The sequence below is a fragment of the Vanessa tameamea genome, chromosome 11 (genome assembly GCF_037043105.1).
Source record: "Vanessa tameamea isolate UH-Manoa-2023 chromosome 11, ilVanTame1 primary haplotype, whole genome shotgun sequence".
Taxonomy (NCBI): domain Eukaryota; kingdom Metazoa; phylum Arthropoda; class Insecta; order Lepidoptera; family Nymphalidae; genus Vanessa; species Vanessa tameamea.
Genome location: NC_087319.1, coordinates 10,695,939 through 10,717,439, shown reverse-complemented (window position 1 = coordinate 10,717,439; position 21,501 = coordinate 10,695,939). Strand labels below are relative to the sequence as shown.

The 21,501-nt window shown below is 32.9% G+C and overlaps 1 protein-coding gene and 2 non-coding genes across 4 annotated transcripts in view; 2 read left to right on the top strand and 1 right to left on the bottom strand.

The window, feature by feature from the left end:
* LOC113396176 (monocarboxylate transporter 2-like) overlaps positions 1-21,501 on the top strand; it is a 129,536-nt gene that overhangs the window by 41,981 nt on the left and 66,054 nt on the right. The window lies entirely within an intron of this gene.
* Trnag-ucc (transfer RNA glycine (anticodon UCC)) lies at positions 13,828-13,899 on the top strand. The gene has a single exon. It is a non-coding gene; the product is annotated as a tRNA-Gly (tRNA).
* Positions 15,206-15,277, bottom strand: Trnag-ucc (transfer RNA glycine (anticodon UCC)). Its single transcript has one exon. It is a non-coding gene; the product is annotated as a tRNA-Gly (tRNA).

The following is a 21,501-nucleotide window of genomic DNA, read 5'->3' as shown; positions in this document are numbered from 1 at the left end:
CTGAACCGATTTAGATGAAATTTGTTATGGGGATAGTTTGAGTGCCGAGAAAAGACATAGGTTATTTTTTTTTAATTCAAACCTAGGGGGTATCATGGGGCGTGAAGGTTTGTGTGCTACAAGTAAAGATTTTATAAATTTCGCGCGGGTAAAGCCGCAGTATCACCTAGTATTAAATAAATAACTATTAACTTAATATATTATTTATAAATATCGTCGTAATACTATCACCTACATAAATTGTTTATAATTAATTATATTAAAAATTAATCTACATAGCTATTTATGAGGAGTGGCAATCAGGATATAAAAATATTCCACTTCACTGTTCCAATTCAATTTGGTCATATTTCAGGTTGTTGACGTATTCAGTGATAAGATACTCGAAACTCACTGTAGAAAAAGTATTTGAAATGTCAAATTGTGAGATGCGACACTATAATAAAGGTAAAATGTATAAGATACACGTATAAAAATGGCGCATTACCATAAGTCAAAATCAATGGTAGATCTAGATACATTTCCCTCACAATGTTTCCTTTCACCCCGAGCATGAGATGAATAATTATAAATACACAGTAGGCTCATGATTTTTTTTAAATTTAAACCAATGCAACTGTCTTACTTGTCTCATCAATATTTGTATGTTTATTAAAATTAGTACAGTACGTATATAATATGATATGATATATAAATGATGGACTATTTTTACAGAGTATGTATCATAGTTTTACAGAAACATAACGTCTTATAACTCCAATCACGTAAACCTACATTATCATTGAATAAGTCGGCTATCAAATAATACATTAATCAGAACATGATAGAACTTAGCCACAACTAACGCTATCCGTCAGGCGTAATGTCGTTAGATAACAAGTATGGGTTATGTTATGGGGCACACGATCTATGGGGTCGACGTAGTGTTTTCTAAGAAAAACAGCAACAAACTACCGATATATGTCTGGGTATTATTTAGAGTTCACAAGTTTGTAAATAAAAATTCATGCTTGTAATCCGGGGCTTGACAAAATTGTCTCGTGCTTCGAGGTCGTGGGCTGTCCTGATGCTCGGGATAGCCTAATACCTAGACACAGTCTGGGGAGGCGAGATGATCTCTACTCCCTGAGAGCTCAATCGAGCTTGGAGCGGAGCTTGCTACAAATACGTTATATCAATACGATCCCGCAACCTTTCCGATCCGTGGTCTTAAGCTAGCGCATAAACTCTGACGAGGATTGAGTCTGGGAGACCCAATACCCTTGTTTAGAAGTTATAAAACTTTTTTTCAGAAATTACGTAACATTGTTAGTCCTGCGTTTGATCTGACTACATTCGTGCCAGATTGCCGTGCCATTGGCTATGAGATTAAAGGGACCTGTAAGTGACAATATCTACGCAGGAAGGTATTACAGTATTCTATAATACCCCACATAATACCTTCTGGATTGTATGGATGCCATCGAGGAGGACAATATAAGTATTCAAATAAATACTATCTATCTATCTTTCGTATTTTTTCTAAAACGATACGTACGAGTATCTACTCCTACTTAATATTATTCCCCAAACAACCATTCGTCATAAACAAGGGGGCTGTTATCAAGAAAACAAACTGCAAAGTTATATATTATGGAAACATTTTTTTATCTAGTGCACTATATTAAAACTATGTTTCAACCAATAAATAATACAATCAAACAAAACAACGGAGGTTACTCAAAAAAGGGAATGATTTTTTATAATAAACTAGCTGTTGCCCGCGGCTTTGCTCGCGTGGAAATTTAAAATATTTGAAAATATTATGTTAATTTAAGACCTCATTTGTGGTTCGACTTTCGTGGGCTGGATACACCAGACTGCTTACAGAGCTCACTCTCGAACAGGCTATTTAGAACTGTCTATGCGGAAAACAGTCTTCTCTTATATCTACTCCGGCCATTTTAGAAATTTGACCTTGTGCTTTATTAATTGTCATGGTGAAGCATACTTTAAGCGCGTACTGTACTCTCTTGAAATTAAAGGGCTATACTGATGCTGTCAAAGATATTCGTGGAATATACACTATTTTTCTTTTAGTACATCTAGTGAGCTAGAGAGCTATATATATATCGGAAAACAAATTTCATTACAAAACACAAGACACCTAGATGAAATAGAAAGGCGTATTAACATGACATGGAAAAAATACTGGAGTAACAAGGAAATATTAAAATCAAAACTCCCGATAAAACTAAAGAAGAAAGTGATGGATTCGAGCCTCCTGCTCTGCTTAACATACGGTGCCCAAACCTGGATCTTTAACAAAAAAAATATGTCGAAAATACGCGCGTGTCAACGGGCTATGGAGAGGAGCATCCTCGGTATAAAATTTTTAGATAAACAAAATAGCGAAAAAATAAGACAATAGACCCAAGTGATAGACGCACTGAAACACGCACTACGTTTAAAATGGAAATGGGTACTCGCTCCTCTCCAGAAAGATGGGTCAAGCGAGCAACCAATTGGAAGGGCCCTGGAGGTCCTGGAGCAAAAAGGAAAAAGGGCAGACCAACAGCTCGCTGGGTCGACGACATACCAGAAGTAGCAGGAAGAGACTGGGTGAAAACAGCTACCAATAGGAAAAAATGAAGGCAACTGAAGGAGGCCTATACCCGAAAGGGATTAATAAAGGTTTTTTATTTTATTTTTTATTTACATCTAGTGATAACTGTAACCTATGACATTACGATAGAGAACCCTTACTATTGAACTGGTGCCGGTGCATAATTTTTGAGGTCTTAAATTACTCAGTAACATTATTGGCGTGCCAATCTCCTAACATAAAAAATGACGAGCTACAAGTCTAACCTATATACGAAATTTCAATCACTATTTCAACCCTTAGGGGTAGAATATGCAGAAACGCTTAAATACATATCTACTCATTTCTAATTAGTAGCCCAAAAACTTCAAGCTTCATGTTTCTGACCTAAAAATGACGGACTTCCATACAAATTTTCAACTCTTATTTCACCCCGCAGAGGTAGAATATCAAGAAACGCTTAAATACGTATCTACTCATTTTTAACCAGTATCTCAAATGTAAATCTTCATGTTTCTACCTTAAAAAATTACGGACCTTATTTCACGCCCTTAGAGGTAGAATATCCAGAAATGCTAATTTATATATCTACTTATTTTTAATCAGTATCCCAAAAATAAAGTTTCGTGTTTCTACCCTAAAAACTAACGGACTTCCTTTTTTTGAGGATGTCTACTCAATAAAACGATCCTACTCACCAAATTTCAAGGCCCTAACTTTAATAGTTTACGCTCGGCGATGATGAATCAGTCAGTCAGGACTTGTTATTTTATATATATAGAAGACTATTATTATAAACATATATATTACAAGCATAAATAAATTGCTCAATAATAATAAAATTGTTTTCTATTTCTATGGTTTGTTTTTATCTAAAATATAACATTTTTAAGGTTCCAAACCCAAAGGTAAAACGGATACTATACTAAGACGCCGCTATCCGTCCGTCAGGCTGTATCTCAGGACACGATATAGTTAAACACTTGAAATTTACATTTTAAAACAATTCCGAAATCAAAAAATATTTTTTTTAAGATAGACAGGCAAATATAGCTTCTAAAGAAAAGGCAAAAATGTTTCTGCCAAATAAATTAGGAACATAATCCATAATGGCCATCAAAGGAGAAAAACAAAGCTTTATAACGTAGTCTTCAATTAAATATAATTAGATCTTATTGTCTCCACTGGTGACAGGAGGGTAAATTTTCGCCCCGTGAATTGTAATTTCGGCTTGAATGCCATATACATGGAAATGCTCAATAACATTAAGATTATTTCACATGAAATTCATGTAAATGCTAAGAATGTATCTAACTACTTATGAGAAGAAATAATTGGCATCATCTTTACGACTTTGATTAGTTTTCATTTGTGACAGTAACTCAGAAGTCTATCTATATGTGGGCTATGCCGGATAGCCTAACCGTGATTGATATGTATTTAATGTACTAGATTTTACCCGCGGCGTCGCCCGTGTGGGCAGTCATTGGTTTTTCGTATAAAAAAGATTATATCCTTGGGGTTCGATCTTAAGCCAAATTATATCAAATTCTGCTTAGTGATTTAGACGAAAGCGTAACAGATCGACAGACTAGTCTAGACAGTTTTCGCATATTAGTATAGATTGACATAAATAAGACCAAAGAGTAAAAATGATAATAAAACATTAAAATTAATAAATGAAAAGTTTTTAAAAAGTGCCAATTTAAGTAAACTTCAATTTTTTAGCAATATACGTAAGCGACCTGGCAAATTGGCCTGATGGTACGTGGTCACCAACTTCTTGTAGACATCGGTCCTATAAGAAATATATTTTTCCACTCATCAAAAATGCGCCACCAACTTTTGGAACTGAGATGTTATGTCCCTTGTGCCTGTAGTTAAACTGATTTACTGACCATTCATACCGAAACACAGAAATAATAAGTATAAACGACGGTGGTTCCTATCGAGACCCTGCCCTGAAAGCCCTGCCACTAATTAAATCAAAAATGTAACTAATAGGTTTCACGCAATTCCGTTATAATTAACTCATTGAATTGTGAATATAAATTGAAAAAATAAATAAAATCAATAAAATTTTTAATAAGGCACACTTGTATTTAAGCTTTTTTTGTTTTCACAATATAATTGTTGTAAATCTATTCAGACGGTTCAAGACACTGCTGTTGTAGCAGTGGATGGATTTAAAACCAAAATGATTTATAGAAATTTTTAAAACTGTCAAACAAGAAAGTATAATTCCAGGTTTTAATTCGTTCACTATCCAGCTCTGCATTCGGCCAGTTGTTAAATTTGTATCGGCGTCAAAACACTAGCATCCCTTGAATCCTGATTTATTGTTCGGGGATTATTTATCAAATAGGAGGCATTCGTGTGGGGCGTCGACCGCTCTGGCACTTTTAATATATTTCTTGCGAGTTTTTATACTGTCAGCGGATAACGAGCGGTCGGGTATTTGCTTTTCTTTTAGCATAATCTGTTTTCGTTGCCACTTTAACGCACGCTTGCAAATTGTCTCCTTTCGCAATTACGTCTAAATCATGCGGCTGTCGACGGCTACGTCACATCTGCTTATTTCACAATTTATTTTGTCTCACCAAGCTTCGTTTTCATAAATATATTCTGTTAACAAAACTCCGTTGAATTATCATATCGGCCGTGTCAAAGAACTGCTTTATATGTATTTGCAAAATATTTTTTATAGATATAACCTAGCGAAACAGTGATAGGCGTTTTATGGAGGTAAAGGTAGAAAATGACTATTTTACGGCAGACAAGCAAATGGGCCATCTGATGGTAAGTCATGGCCTTCGCCCTTAGACACTGCAAGCACAGTAAGATGCTATGACTTGTGACTGTATAAAGAACTCCTTACACTGTAAATACCTCGTCAACGCCGGAATCTAAGAGATTATGTCTTGTGACTGTAATTACTCTAGCTCACTTACCCTTCGAACTTTAACATTAGGCTATTCTATAAGTACATGATGGGTATATGGCAGACACATAACTCTGTTTCTAACTATTACTGCTTGTTTTTTAAAGTTGGCTTAAAATTTAGATAGCATTTTTGGTAACCATAATTTCTAATGTTCTAAAGTTGCATTCTTATCCGAAAACATTACTCGCGTACGCATTGAACGATTTGGTGGAGTACTATATCCCAAAAAAAAGAATATTTATCTTGATCTCTCAGTCTGGAATTGAATGGCATTTTACCTGCCGCTTATTTAACCCTAATTCACTGAAACCAAATTATTCGCAAAAACCCAGTTACTAAGAATGACGTAATTTTTTTAGCATTGATATTAACTTTTACACAATAATGAATTGGCACTTACGTATTAACGCCACCGCAGCAAAAATGTGCGCCATTATAGGTTAGGATTTTTTATTTATAATATTTAAATAAAACCTATCCTAACCTTTATGTCTATATAGGTTAGGATTCGAATTTTTAAAAACTTAAAGGATCGTCTTTCACGCTCTCGTAACTTTTTAGTAAAATGAGAACAGAAAACGGAGTATTTTTTGGAGCAATAAGAACAGCGAAATTTAACTACAAATTATTTGCAGACATCTCCCAGGGGTCTGGTTGGTAGTATTTGGAGTATGTTTGGGTTGGGCAATTGAAATAGGTTGTCGTTTAAAAGGGATAAAACGAATACTATAAAAATTCCTTTACGTACGAATTTAATTAAATACTTTAAAAATCAACGTTGTATGTCGAAATACCAAGAAAACTAAGTTATGGATGTTTGATAATGTTATATTCTCAAGGACAACAGACTTGAAATTTGAGAGTTATCTAACCAAATTGTACTCTTGAGTTACACAAGCGTTAAATTGAAAAGTTATTTATGAATTCTAACATTGTCAGCATAACGAATTGTTGTTATAAATTTAAAAAATTAAAAGTATATGTAAGGGGAATGATTTTATTATGTTTTTTTTCTTAGTGACAACTAACTATTATACTTAAATTACGAAATGATTTTCTAAATATATTTTAGTGATTGCTAAAGAAGATAGCTATTTATAATCAAGATTTTATATAATTCATCACGAACATTAAATGGCGGATTGGTCTATTGTTATAAATACCCACAAACTTTAATGAAAAACATTTTCTATTATCATGAAATAGAACACATTTGATAGGTTATATAATAACAGCCTGTAAATTTCCCACAGCTAGGCTAAGGCCTCATCTCCCTTTGAGGAGAAGGTTTTGGTGCATTTTCCACCACAGATACACATGTGGCAGAATTTCGTTGAGAGACATGCACAGCCAAGCTCGAAGTGAATTATAAACACTAAATAAGCACATGAAAATTCAGTGGTACTCGCCTGGGTTCGAACCCGCAGTCATCGGTTAAGATACACGCGTTCTAACCACTGGGCCATCTCGGCTCTTAATGCAATACTAGCGAATAAATAATTGTAATCTTATATGATTTAACTGATTTAACCGCATTTCGATTTATTCAGTAATGTTACTGCCTCATAAAAAAACGATTCTATAAATTTGTGGTATTTCGTTTTTTTTAAATTTTGCACATAAATTATATGAAATAATGATCTTAAGTAATCGCCTTGACACTATCGTTTAGATTGATGTAGTACATTATCAATTTATATAAAAACAATGTTGCAAACGAAATAATGTACTTGCTTTTTCGAGGTGTCAAGTATCACGAGTGGATGTCGCGTGTACGAAATAATTCAGTAGAAGTCACTTGTTGATAAATTAAGAAGTGACTTTACGGTGTCATTATTTTTCTTGTTCTTGCCGGCTTCGTAGGATAAGCATTTTTATTCGACCTGCTATTGAGGAAGGAACAATAATGTACCTTTTTGCAATGGTTATTAAGTGCAAATTACTGTAAAAAAAATTAATTTTATTTTAATATTTAATTTGATCAACGCGATAGTTGATATCTGAATCTGGAATGTCCGACTTCTATAACGTAGGTTTCAATTGTATCATATGTATTTAAATATGTGTGTGTCGTATATGTATTAATATAAATTCGTAGCTTTACATCTAGTATGCACACATGATTCTGTTTAAGCCTTAATGTTATCTTACAAAGGTTCTGACGGCTTGGAGTCCAACAATTGTATAACGAGATGTAATCAAGTATTTAAATACGTCTACCAAATTTATTAAATCGCGCCGAAAGAAGTTTTACTTGAAAAATAAGGGATTGAAATCATTGTTTTATATTATCGTTAGCAAAGGTTATCTAAACTAATGATAAGCTTAATTTATAAGTCAGTCATTGTGCTAAAAAGTTAAAAGAAATTTAATCGGACTATATTCTTGACACTATAAAACATCACAATTAACGGCCGAAGTTAAAACAAGCAAAATATTTGATTACATAAAGTTTATGTTAAAAAAACTTTTTCAGTTAAGATTTTTTTTTAATTTTTAAAAAAGATAGGCTGGCAGATAAGACAATACTACCGTCCATATATATATGAGGCATCCTCGCCAATGCTATACCAACCTTGAGAACTTACATTCTATGTCCCTTGTACCAGAAGTAACTCTAACTCATTCACATTTCAAAAAACAGTACCAAGTATTTCGTGGTAGACTATATTGTGATCATTTTGTGCTACCTCTTACGACGAGCTTGCCCAGCCCTATCACCAAATATATAATGCAGGCAAGTACTACAAACATTTACACTTATTTAAGTGATATAATCATAGAAATAAACATCTTAAAAGTTAGATAAGTAATAAAGAAAATATGTGCCGTTTACGAAACGGGCTTAAGAAATTCCAAAGGAATTAGGTGCGAGAAACGGTAAAATAAATAGCATCAAAAAGTAATCAGACAGAGAGGCTCTTGCCGGTTGGGAATTTCAATGGTTTTTTTTAATTGTTATTTTCCATTACCATTACACAAACACACTGGTTCTAATAAAACATTTCAAACCCGACGATGTTTTTGTCTTACCCAAAGGGCTTGTAATATGAAATAAAAGTAAACGTAAATAAAGGTACGTAACCTCAAATAAAAACGTTACTTAGCGGTTCAATTAACCACAGTTTTCAAAAACTTGGCCTGCTATAGAAAATGGAGATATTGTTTAACTGATCACGCTCTTAACCACTTTTTGTTTAATATTATTATGGTAACTCCGAAGTGGTGCTGCGTTGAAAGAATATATTGTGAGGAAGCCTCGCACTCGATATTTCCAAGGCATGGTGGAATTAGCTCTGAAGCTTTTCCCGTAAACGAAAGGAGGCCGTTGCTTGGTGGGCCATTTACAGGCTGATATTTGGCTTTATTATTTTAAGTATATAATAACTAAAGTATGATAGATTAAAATAATTACGTATTTATTATGGATTATGTATATATTATTTTAAAATGCAAAAAAAGTCAGTGTGGAAGACGTCGGTCTTCCAAGAAGACGACAAGTCCAGCGAAGATCTGCTGATGTTCAGTTAAAATATAAAAAAGCCAAAATGTATAAAAGTAAAATAAAAAAAGGCACTGTGAGCCCGTGGATGTCTATTGATGGATATAATGTATAATATTTTCATTAATTATTATTTTACAAAATGATAAAAATTAAGTCATCTTTATCTGTTATAAAGCGTATTTCATCGAATATATTTTCTTAGTACCGTTTGCTTTCATTTGTATTTACTATTAACTTTATTCTTCCATAATAAAACGATTAATTTATCCAAATATTGTTAAATGTTACAAGTGATCAAAAATATTACTTAGGACTTCGAAAAACCTGGTCGTTACTGAAAACATAACATTTTTTTAAATAAATTTGATATTTTTACAAATTGTAAATATATCAAAGATCAGAGAAAACAAACAAATATTCACTCTTAACAATTCATTCAGAACCGGAAACGAGGAAAGCGTTCCGAACTAAAATCAAAGATTTCATCGTCGGGAAAACAGTCCCTCGCTTCGAAATCTAGAATATAACTTTACTTTTCAAATAAAGGAAGTCGTAATACTCTGATGACATCAAAACACATGTAATAACGTCACTATGTTTACATTCCAGATTTACGATTGATGGGTTCATTGAACTCAATTCTAGATTACTATCCTTTCATTCCCTTCAATGAGATCGCCAAGAAGATATTTGCGCAGTACACTGAGCCAAATAACGGGTACGCGTATTTAGTTTTTATGATTATTAAAATAAAGACTATATTAAGATAAAAGTGTTTATCCTATCTGTAAGTTTATCCAGTGTACGCATTTTGTCCTAATGGCTCCGCTCGTTTCTATTACACGGTACAGACGAGGACGACTTAGTACTTTGGGTTAATGTTGTTGACTATTTTTGACAACTGTAATACGAAACTGAACGCGAGAACGGAGAACGCTTGTGAGAAATGTAAATAATTCATTCATTACTTTATTTATGAAACCGTTGTTATAAAATAGTTTTGATAGTTTATGGACTAATTATTATAGAACCATTTATAAAAATGTTCAAGAATATTTAAAATGAAATTTTTAGAACGAATATCGTCACGATTTTGGATATTAAATAATTAATTGCATATAATTAATTTGTGTGTATGATTCATAACACGATCGGTGATGAATGAAACGTTCTTGTATTGGATGAAATTCTGCCAGAAAAATCTATCAACTGACATACGTGGACTGTAACTGTCAGCGTAGTGGATTAACCTTTAAATTTGTCAATTATGAGAAAAGGTAACTTAAAAAATATATTATGTTATAACGAATATGCTGATAACAAATAAAATGAGCGAAATAAAAAGATGTGTGATAATTATTTTAAAATTATTCGATCATGTGGAATCCCGCAAATTGCCCTTAAAACCACCTGTTCTGACCCGAAAGACCACAGAAAGTAATCCACAAAAGTCGTAAATTACATACTCTCTGCGCTCCGGTGGTCGATAAGAGAAATTATAGCAGCAACGTTTATATTCAATTTGGCCGCCATTAAACTGGTAAAAAAAATGTCTTGCATTTTACTTCTTAAATAACCAACATATTATGCACTCGGAAGTACCTCTTTTTTATTGCCAGCGACATTTATCAGCTACCGGTTTTTGTGAACTTAACATCGAGTTTGTTAACGCAAATAAATTATAAAAAAAAAAAATACCGAAATAGACTGAAATTCCAATTTTACGTTGATTTAAGTAAAATATAACTCTGTGTCTAATCAGATTGTTTGTTTATTTTATTTGAATTTCGAACCGAGAACTTTATTTCCAATTCTAGATGGGGCTTATTTAAAAGCCTTTGAATATGAAACGATTTCATTAATATAATGAATCGATATAGCTTATCTGATGAAAATTAAATAGAGCAAATATCTTTAAATATAAATAGTCGACTAACTGTAAATTCCGATCTCAGTGTCTGTCTAGTGAAGATAAGCTGTAAGTAATTGACATAACAAGAATGGAATTATTAATGAATAGAACCGAAACATTGTTTATGGAGCCTTTGGCGTTCGACCAAAATTCCTTTGACGTAGCTCGCATTACGCGGACGTAAATGAACTTTAATACCCAGACCCAGACAACATTTAAGACGCGATCAATCAATGTTAATTAAAATCTTAAACAATAAGGGCTGTCATTGTTAAGTGTTTTCAGACGGTTTAACGTAATTAACATGTTCTTTTATGGAACAAAGATTTCATTAAAGCGACACGCCTATACAAATCGCTGCACATACATTTCAATGCAATCAAAATTATACATTTTTTGTTATCTTTCCACATAAAAATGCCTATAGTTTTAATCGTTATAAAATAAAATGAACGAGATTTAAAAAAAATCCCTAATTTCAACTCAAGATTATTTGTAAATATAATTAATAAAAAAAAAGAAATTATTAAAAATATATATATTGTTGTATATATCTTCTTAATGACACTATAAATACCTAAAAAATAGAACATACGAACGAACTTCACATAAGAGTTCTAAGTAAAAGAGTTACTAAATGTCCATGGAAATATTGTGTATAGTTGCAGCTATAAAAGTATATTTTGGATAAGTCCCAAAAATCTCTCGTAAACATGTTTCGAGTGAATTCTTGTATAATTTTATCATCGAATTAAATCCACTCACGCGCTGATAAATCAATGAACTGATTGGAAATCTTTATATGTCATGACTGTGGTGTTAAATTTGCAGTTCCGGAGAACGTTGATTGACATATATAGTCTTAACTTATGTAAACTTTTAATCGAATATTTAATGAATGAGAATAAATGTTTCATTTAAATTTTAGCTTAATTAAATTTATAATAAAAATACGGTTAATTGGAAGTCGAGCTTGCTTTGAAAGAACGAATACTGTTTCGTATTTATGAAATGAAGATTAGTTTAGTCTTCGATTATAAACCGTTTTTTTTTATATATATATTTGGTTTAGGCTCGATAGTTTATAGGGATATTTTTTTAATTTAATTTATATTATGAAGCTTTATATATAAGACTTAAAATGTATGTATTTCACATTATGTGCTCATTTATTTGAAATATGCTTCGTGATTTTTTTTAGAAATATATTTTTTTTGAATTTTCCAATTTCAACCTTAAAAAACTATTAAGTAAAGTTTAAAATCACAATTCGTTTATTTTGGTGTAAATACATCCTTATTTAGTTCACTGAACTCTATATAAGTAATAAATCTCAATTATTTTCGGCGACTATAGGCTGCGACAGATGGAATTAGGCAGAAGAGTGATCCTCCATTTTTTCATAGATTGTACGAAAACCTACATACGAAAAATAATATTTATTGTAATAATATGTTATACAATTTACGTAGCTGTGGATCATTTTATCAAGTACGGGTAACATTAATATGTTACCCGTACTTGATATTAGATATAGTTACCGTACCGTACTAGATATAGATTAATATCTAATCAAAATATACTTTATTCAAGTAGGCTTTTGCAAGTAGGCTTTTGAATCGTCATTTAACAAACTATTTAAAGTAAAGCAACCACCGGTTAGGAATGTAGATTCTACCGAGAAGAATCGGTAAGAAACTCAGTGGTTACTCTTTTTCAACATCTAAGAATACAGTAATGTTAGTTAAATACAATTATATATGTATGTTATGCCTCCTGCCTGGAAGACAACAAACATTAACTCCACGCCTTTTTATCATCTGTATGTACTATATATACTATAATAAAATAACATCTCTACTAATATTATAAATACGAAAGTAGCTCTGTCTATTTCGCTTTTACGGCTAAGCCACGGAGCGGATTTCGATAAATTTTGGTACAAACAATAAAGGTAGCAGTTCCATTGAAGTACACCACCTGTGCCGCGAACCTTTTTTTCGTTGGAAAAACTCCTTTACGCATTTTCCCCAAGCGAAATTGGGGGTATGTGGAACTCGCCGGTGCTGAGTGCACCAGAACACTCACTAAGAAAACAGCATATTCGGTGCGTCTTATCAGGATACCTCACAGAATAGTTTGCGCACGCTACCTTGAGGCCAAGCCTGACTATGCAGACCTCCAATACATAGGGTGTACGAAGAATCCCGGCGTGTGGAGAAAGAACGCTTAGAGCTCATGCCTTTTCCCCGGTCTTGTTCGACTGATCGGGTCAACGGAATCATTCTCCTCGCGCACCTGTCCCACGGCTTTCTTCTGCGACATGGCGGCGATTGCGAACCCTTTCGCAAATTAGTATCAACATTACAACATCTCTTACGATGTTTTCTGACCATGAGTTTGACCGCGGCCAATATTCTATCAGTAAAACATTATTACGTCATGACTTAATAAATTAAGTACGGTCAGAACAAAACAATACTGTGTACTACAGTAAGATCATTTTCATGTACACACCGTATAAGGTGATGCTTAAACACAGCTGAATATACAAACTTAAACAATCATTTAAACGCGTAGTGTAACTTTTTATCCACATAGTTATTATTAAGCGTTGAAAGTACTTTTTATTTATATAACTAGTTTTCGTATTATACGTATTTTCGTATTTCGTAGTATACGTATTGGGGCAGGATTGGATTTTATCCTATGTCTTTTCCTGTACGTCTAACGTGCATGTAAAGTTTAATGATCAGTTGAGCGGTTAAAGCGTGAAAGCGTTACAAACAACTTAGTTATAATATTAGTTTATTTACACTTGAATAAATAATAGATTCGTGAAATTAAGAACGCATTGTTATTTATAAGCCTTTGATGTATCGGCGTTGGTGGTGTAATGGTCAGCATAGTTGCCTTCCAAGCAGTTGATCCGGGTTCGATTCCCGGCCAACGCACATTTTTTATATAGAAGACTAATTATTTATATATTATTTATAAATCTACGTATGTATGTATGACAGCTGATAGACGAGGAAAAACTTATTACTGTCACACAAGCACAAAATGAATAACATACACGAATTGATCAAGAAATATATTATTTATTCCATAGCGGTAGTAAAATTATATTTAACATAAAAAATTCCAAACAACCAAGTCAAGATTATAAAATCTTTATCTTAAAACTATATATAAACACGACAAGTTTTGTCAAACTACGCGTTGCAACAAAGTTATACAAAAATAAAATATCAATGCAACTACGGTGCTAGGGGATGAAACCTAAGAATTGGTTGCGGTACTGCAACATTCTCGATTTTAAATACAAACTTTTAATAAGAAAACTTTAAGAAATAAGATTATGACCTCATTCTGTAACAATGTTACTATAATAAAAATACATTTCTCTGGGTTACCCGTTAAAAATAATCCAGGTAATATTTTTATGAGAAAATCAAATGAAAAATAATATATTTTTTTAAATAAAAGTCTCCTCATGCGAAATATTACTTGGTCATCATGAGATCTTGCCTCAAAATTTAGCACAGTTATTCCCTTCGCAACTCAAACGCTCACTGAGAAAGGATTTTTGGAAATTTAAATATTAAGGAAAGGTGGCAGGGCTTACCTGGTATACATCTTACCCATTCGAAGTCTCAACTCTAGACTGATCTTGTAATGGACAAACTTGGAAACTTTCTTAATTAAGAAAACCAACTTCCTGAAACGAGACATTTATTTGCGTTCATTTTATGAAAATTAAAGGAACTCCAAAAATTTTATGAAGAAATAGCGCCACAGTCACGTAAATGATGTAAAAACATTTACGTCAGTAACGCAAACGAACGTTGCGCAAAAACTCGACTTTGAAAACTTATCAAAGAAGATTCACTCCAAAAATATAAAAAATAATAAACAAATGTTACCTCGTTCAATTATACAATTCTAAGTTATGTCTTATAATATTGACCCATACAACTTGACGTTTAGTAAGGTACAAGTATCCCTGATAATTTAAAAAACATTTATATGCAAAATAAAGACGGAGCTGGAAATCGAATTGAGGTTTTAATATATAACATGTCACATTAAGGATTTGACAAATTTTAAGTAATCTCCAAACAAGGCACCTTTTTGTTCGAGCTTTAATTTTATATTTATACCCATGTTTAACAATAATTTAAATAAATTTCGGATAAGAAATACATATAAAGACAATTATGACGATTAAATTTAAAATTTAAAAGTACATAAAAAGTGTGCGTTGGCCGGGAATCGAACCCGGATCAACTGCTTGGAAGGCAACTATGCTGACCATTACACCACCAACGCTGATAGCGTTATCGTTGAGAAATAACAATGCTTTCTAAGTATTAGAAATCTAGTATTTAACCAAGTGTAAATTATACAAAAGCAATGCGAACATGATTTATGCTTGAGCAACTTCATCGTGATGTTATTAGCATTCTATTTTTAAATAATCGTACAACACTAATAACACAACCGATACCACACACGCAAACACAATCGTATCAAAAGAAAGCAAAAAACATTGACTTCGAAACTCAAGCCAAAAAAAATGCAGATTTATTTATAAACCGTAACACCGAGATCGGATAAGACGCGATAATGTCTTAATGGCTTTCAAACTGACTACTGGACGTATTAAAGCAAATGTCAAAATCACAATCACTCAAACGTCGAGTAAATTAAACGCGCTCCATTTGTCCTATTATCTTGAACGATTAAGTGGACGTCTTACCGACACATACATTAGAGGTCAACTTGAAGGCGTCCATTGGACAATAAGTTTTGCTGTCATTTTTGCAACAATTAGCACCTTTACTTTAGGTGCGACTTAGCCTAACGTTTTGACTGATGATTGAACTAAATCTTACATATTAATAACGTTAGCCGATTTTTGTCCCAGTGATTATGGGACGATAGCCGCAAATAAAAAATCGGTTATAGTCTCATCTAGCTCCAGCCATAGATGTGAAGAAAAATAAAGAGGCTTCTTGATTGCAATGTTAATATTTGACAAAATTGTTAAGATTTGACAAAGAATTAATTTTAGAGAGTAGAACAAAGTTACTGGCCACGTAAAGAGCGGCGCTTTGGCTGATTAAAAAAAATGTTATTTGTGCGAACAGACGTCGTCAGTTTACAATGAAATAATAAAACCTGTCATAGGTTTTGAAATTTGTAAAAATATGTTGAATAAACGAGAAGTTTCGCGTGCGATCCACTAGTTTATTGATGAATGTAATATTTTATGTGAACACGCTAATGTCAAGATGATGTGTAGGACAAGGTGCGTAGAAGTATGTGACTAATTTGATTCATACGTCATGTAACCATTGTTCGTTTTTAGGTATGGTGTTACTGAAACTAAAAAAGTTAACATTATAAGGATATTTTATGCAATCATAATCCACATGGTCACTATACTGTTTCGTAATATAGCCAATAATTTTGTTATATTTTGATATATTCCCTTTTTACGAAAAAATATTTCACCTATTTTGTTTACATGTCCAAATCTATTATTTTCCATGTTGGTATATAGAGATACATTTAAAACTGTACTCACTATCTACTCTGTTGAATACTACTCATGACTGACTGTCAATTCCGATTGAAATGACGCAAGAGCATAAAATTGTAATGGACGCCTAAGAGTCGAGGTAACATAAAAAAAAAACACATCAATAATATTCATATTTACTATTACATAACTAAATAGTAGCTTCACTTTAAGTAGCCCTTATATTTTGTTTTAGTATTAAAGATCTGCTAAAATGAAATCCATTGATCTACATTTTGTTATGTCATGTTTACTTGACGCTATACATATTTCTGTATCCATACCTTGTTCCTAATTCGTCTCGGTATTTTTTTATTTGCCCTACACGGCTTTGTGGGGGGGCGGTACAACCAGCTCTTCAGATTTATTATTGCGTTCTGGTTGAAAATTTGAGTGAGCCAGTATAACTATACTCACAAGGGAAATTACGTCTTAGCTGCGAAGGTTGGCGGCCATGTAAGGAATAATTAACATATCTTACAGCACCAAAGTCTATGGATAGCTAAGTACCCCGTCCGTCTACCTAATTAAAAAAAATACATAGTCATTATTAACATTAAAAAAAAAATTGTCAGACTTTTCAATTCAGGCCTTACCTCCTAACCTACCTTTAAATGTCTTTAAATGGGGTGACTTCCGGAACCACAAGAGTGCAAAAATATACTTTATGTTGAATATGCCGATGGTATCCTGGGCTAGAGTGATGACATAATTATTATTCAATGCACGTCCGTTTCTCATGCTAGTAGTACTATCATTCTTGAGCTCTATAGTTTTTTGTTCAGCAGATTAATTCAAGTTCTTAAGAATTAATCTGAGTGATGCCAATCTGGTAGAGACAGTCCCGACAAAAGTATTCATGTGTCTGCTTACTGCAAACATAAGTCCAAATACCCAGCGGTTCTATTGCGGTAAAAAATGTGGTATTAAAATACCAGTAGTAACAAGAGATTCATAATTTATTTATTACTACAAAAATAATGTAATGATAGTTACAGTTGCATGTGTAACAAATTTTCGTTTTTCAGCTTAAATCTGAAGAGTCTGAAATCAATTACTTGGTCGTCGTCTATCCCGGGCGCCACTACGCCCGAGGCCTACTCAGGTGGCCCAACCGTCTAGGCGTCACAGTATGCGCAAGCGATCTTATGACGTCACGGGGCTTTTAGTGGATATTTCATGCACTTATCACCGGCCATTCATATTTTCTGCCTCGCACAACCACTCTGTGGAACCAGCTCTTGTCGGCGGTTTTTCCGAACCGATACGACTTGGGAACCTTCAAGAAAAGAGCGTACTCCTTCCTTAAAGGCCGGCAACGTACCTGCAAGCCCCCCTGTGTTGCAGATGTCCATGGGCGGTGGTAGTCACTTTCCATCAGGTGAGCCTCCTGCTCGTTTGCCATCTATAACATTAAAAAAACAAAAATGTACAAATCAATGTGAGGGAAATGCCTAAAAATATTTTCCAGCTCTAGTATTACAAAAACGTCACGGATATGTAATCTAAATAAAAATGACGTCTATGCCGTAAGCTTTGTCAACTCTTTTGCTGTGTAACAAAAAATAACAAGACATACAAATAAATAAATCGAAACATATGTAATATTAAATAACAATATACGATTAATCGTTAAAAAAGCAACGCAGCGTTATTTTTTCGGAGATAAAAATATTTACAGGTTCACCAGTTTTTATTTCGCTTACTCTTCGTTAAATGTAATCAATCTTGACGCACATAAAACGTTCACGGTTGTAGGATTAGTGATACCCAGTTATTATTCGAGACGAATGAATATACATAATAATTATGATATATTTTTTATGAGTACAGCACAACGAGTCAGGCGGTTATTACCACTATAATCATGTAAAAAATGTAAAAGTCAAGACATGGACTTCAAATAATGAAATATTTTCGTTGCTAATATAACTGTATTGCTATTCTTCTAGTTTGTAACGGTTACGTTATGTTCCCGATTTTATTTCGATTCAACTTCGACCGAACGACAACTAGATCGTTGTGTTAATAGAATTAGTTAACGATTAAACCATAACTATAGTATTTCGATTCGATTGCGATAGTCATCATTTGTTAGTAGATTTGTTGAAGTTGCTAGCTTATTGTTCTGCAGACTGAGGATTTGAGTTTAGAATTTCGCAGTGTTTACACTCTTGTGTTGTTTGTTTATATATTTTACTTGGTGGTAGGGTTTTGTGCAAGCCCGTCTGGGTAGGTACCATCCACTCATCAGATATTCTACCGCTAAACAGCAGTACTCAGTATTGTTGTGTTCCAGTTTGAAGGGTGAGTGAGCCAGTGTAACTACATGCTCAAGGGACATAACATCTTAGTTCCCAAGGTTGGTGGAGCATTGGTGATGTAAGGAATGGTTGATATTTCTTACGGCGCCATTGTCTATGGGTAACCGCTTACTATCTATGATATCATTAAAAAAAAATACATTTTTGCACTATAGGTCCTGTGGAATAGACTAGTATCCATCTTCAGAAAAGATGCTGGTGCCGCAATCGGCTAGGATGATATAATGACCATTATTTCCAATTTATATAATGTTTGTCTCAAATATACAAATCGAATTCATACCATTTAGAATTTAGAAAGTTAGCATACAATAAATAGTAAATTAAATTTTTATTAATAATATTAACAAAAGTTTTACAGTATAATAAATATTTGTGTCTTATTTCGTGCAAAAACTCTAAATTCGTTTCGACGAAATTTAATTATGTTCACCGTTAGGCGAACATTGCAACAGAAAAATTTTTATTGATCGTCAAAGCGCGCACCAAAAATATTACGCTTTGACGTTACCTTATGTTTAATTAAATTTCGAACAAAAATATATTTTTCCGAAGAAAAAAAAGCAATTAATATATCTTAAAACCACTAAGGAATATATTTAAATGATATTCGTGTGTAATTTTTTTTATGATATATGTAAAGTGGACGAACAAATGGGCCACCTGATGGTAAGTGGTCACCACCACCCGTAGCAATGTAAGATATATTAATCATTCCTTGCTAATTCACCACCAACCTTGAGAACTAAGACGTTATGTCCCTTGGGCCTATATACACTGGCTCACTCACGCTTCAAACCGGAACACAACAATACTGAGTTGAATGGTGTTTGGTGGAGAATATTTGATGAGTAGGTTGGTAACCTACCCAGACGAGCTTGCAAGAAGCCCTACCATATCCCGGGTGATAAGGAAATTGATACAGTATAATACGTAAATACGTCATGTATTTCCCATGTAAGTTTTTGTTTACCAGGCATCTTGTTAATCTCCAATTAATCATTTTGTTAATCAGGCATCTGATTATGCAATTTTAAATTAATATGCCTACATCGAATATTGTCTTACATTTTTTTTTAATTATTTTTTATCATTTTTAATGATAATATACGTCGTTTTAAGAAAAAAACAATAGTTTATTTAAATTATAATTCATAGCCTATAATAATCCCGTAACTCCAAATGGTTATCCCGGTTTTAAGATGTTACATACAAACTGATAATTAATATTCCTATGTATAATTCAAACTTTATATTTTCATTGTGGCATTTTACAAATTCTAACATTGTATTTAAACTCACAATCGATAATTTCGCTTAATTTAATTTATTTTTAACATTTTGACATAAAACCGTATTTAGACTGTTTTCCTATTGTCTCTTTATTGTTATTAATTTAATAATGTTTTATTTTATCAATTAGCTTTTTACAATGTTGACATATATTTCAATTACCAAGTAATCTTAGAACACTTACTTTTACATATTATGACTTTTGGTTTACTGTGTATTTTTGTTGTAGTACTATTTACTATTGTTAATGTTGTCAAAAATATAAATAAATAAATAAAATAAAACATTCGAAAAGAGCACAAAAAAATGTCGTATTACTAAAAGCAAATGAGTGAATTACGAGAACTCAATACTGGTTTTAGTAAATCGTTATAGCTTGAGGTTCAGTAATAAAATATATTTGTTTTTGAAATGTCTTAATATAATAAATTAGTTACGTACTACGTACATTACTCGACGCCTCGAACCGTAACCCTGACCAAATCAAACCAATTTTATAAGACGAGTCTTAAACTTGATATTTTTTTTGACCTTTATAAATACTATTTGTTGGTTAGCCTAAAACACTGATGCAATGTTGCAGGTTTATCGATTTTTACAGCAGATACTTTAATTAGTATTCTTAGTGTAACAACAGGCACAAGGGACATAACACCTTTTCCAATATTTGTGGAATATTGGTGATGTATTTTTTTATTTTTTACGGCAACAATTACTATGTAGCGAGGGTGACTACTTAGTGACCAAATATCCCATTTGCATGTCCATCTATCTATTTTATATAAAAAAAGAAATTCACAGAATTTTTATCAACTTTACGGACCTTGAACTGCAAGACGCCCCGAACTGTTATGCCTTTGACGTCAAAGGAGCTCGAACGAAACATGTTTCATCCATCTTTGTGTGTGGGTTTTCTATAGTGAATAGTCATTTTCTGGGAATGCGTCCTCTAAACTATAGTGAGGACTAGGTAATTGCGTTCCATCAGGTATAACAGGCGACAAGGCTTTATTATTTCACGTCGTATGAAATACGTACGTATGATTCAAAATATATTAAAATCTCATGTACCAAATTGTTTCAAAATTATTTTATCTATAATCAAATTTCTGTAATTCAGAAAGTAATCAAAAGAAAAACTAATAAATAGTAATTTGAAAAGAATCATAATACTAAAGTACAAATAACTCAATTTGTGAATTACAAGCAAATAAATCATGAATGCAGCCCACGCGCCAAAACATCTGTTAAAATAAAAGAAGTCCATGATATATTCGATAACGCACGCACTTCACGTTCGTATCGTTTTAAGGCACACGTATTCCGTAATAAGATTAATCGAGTTCAGCCAT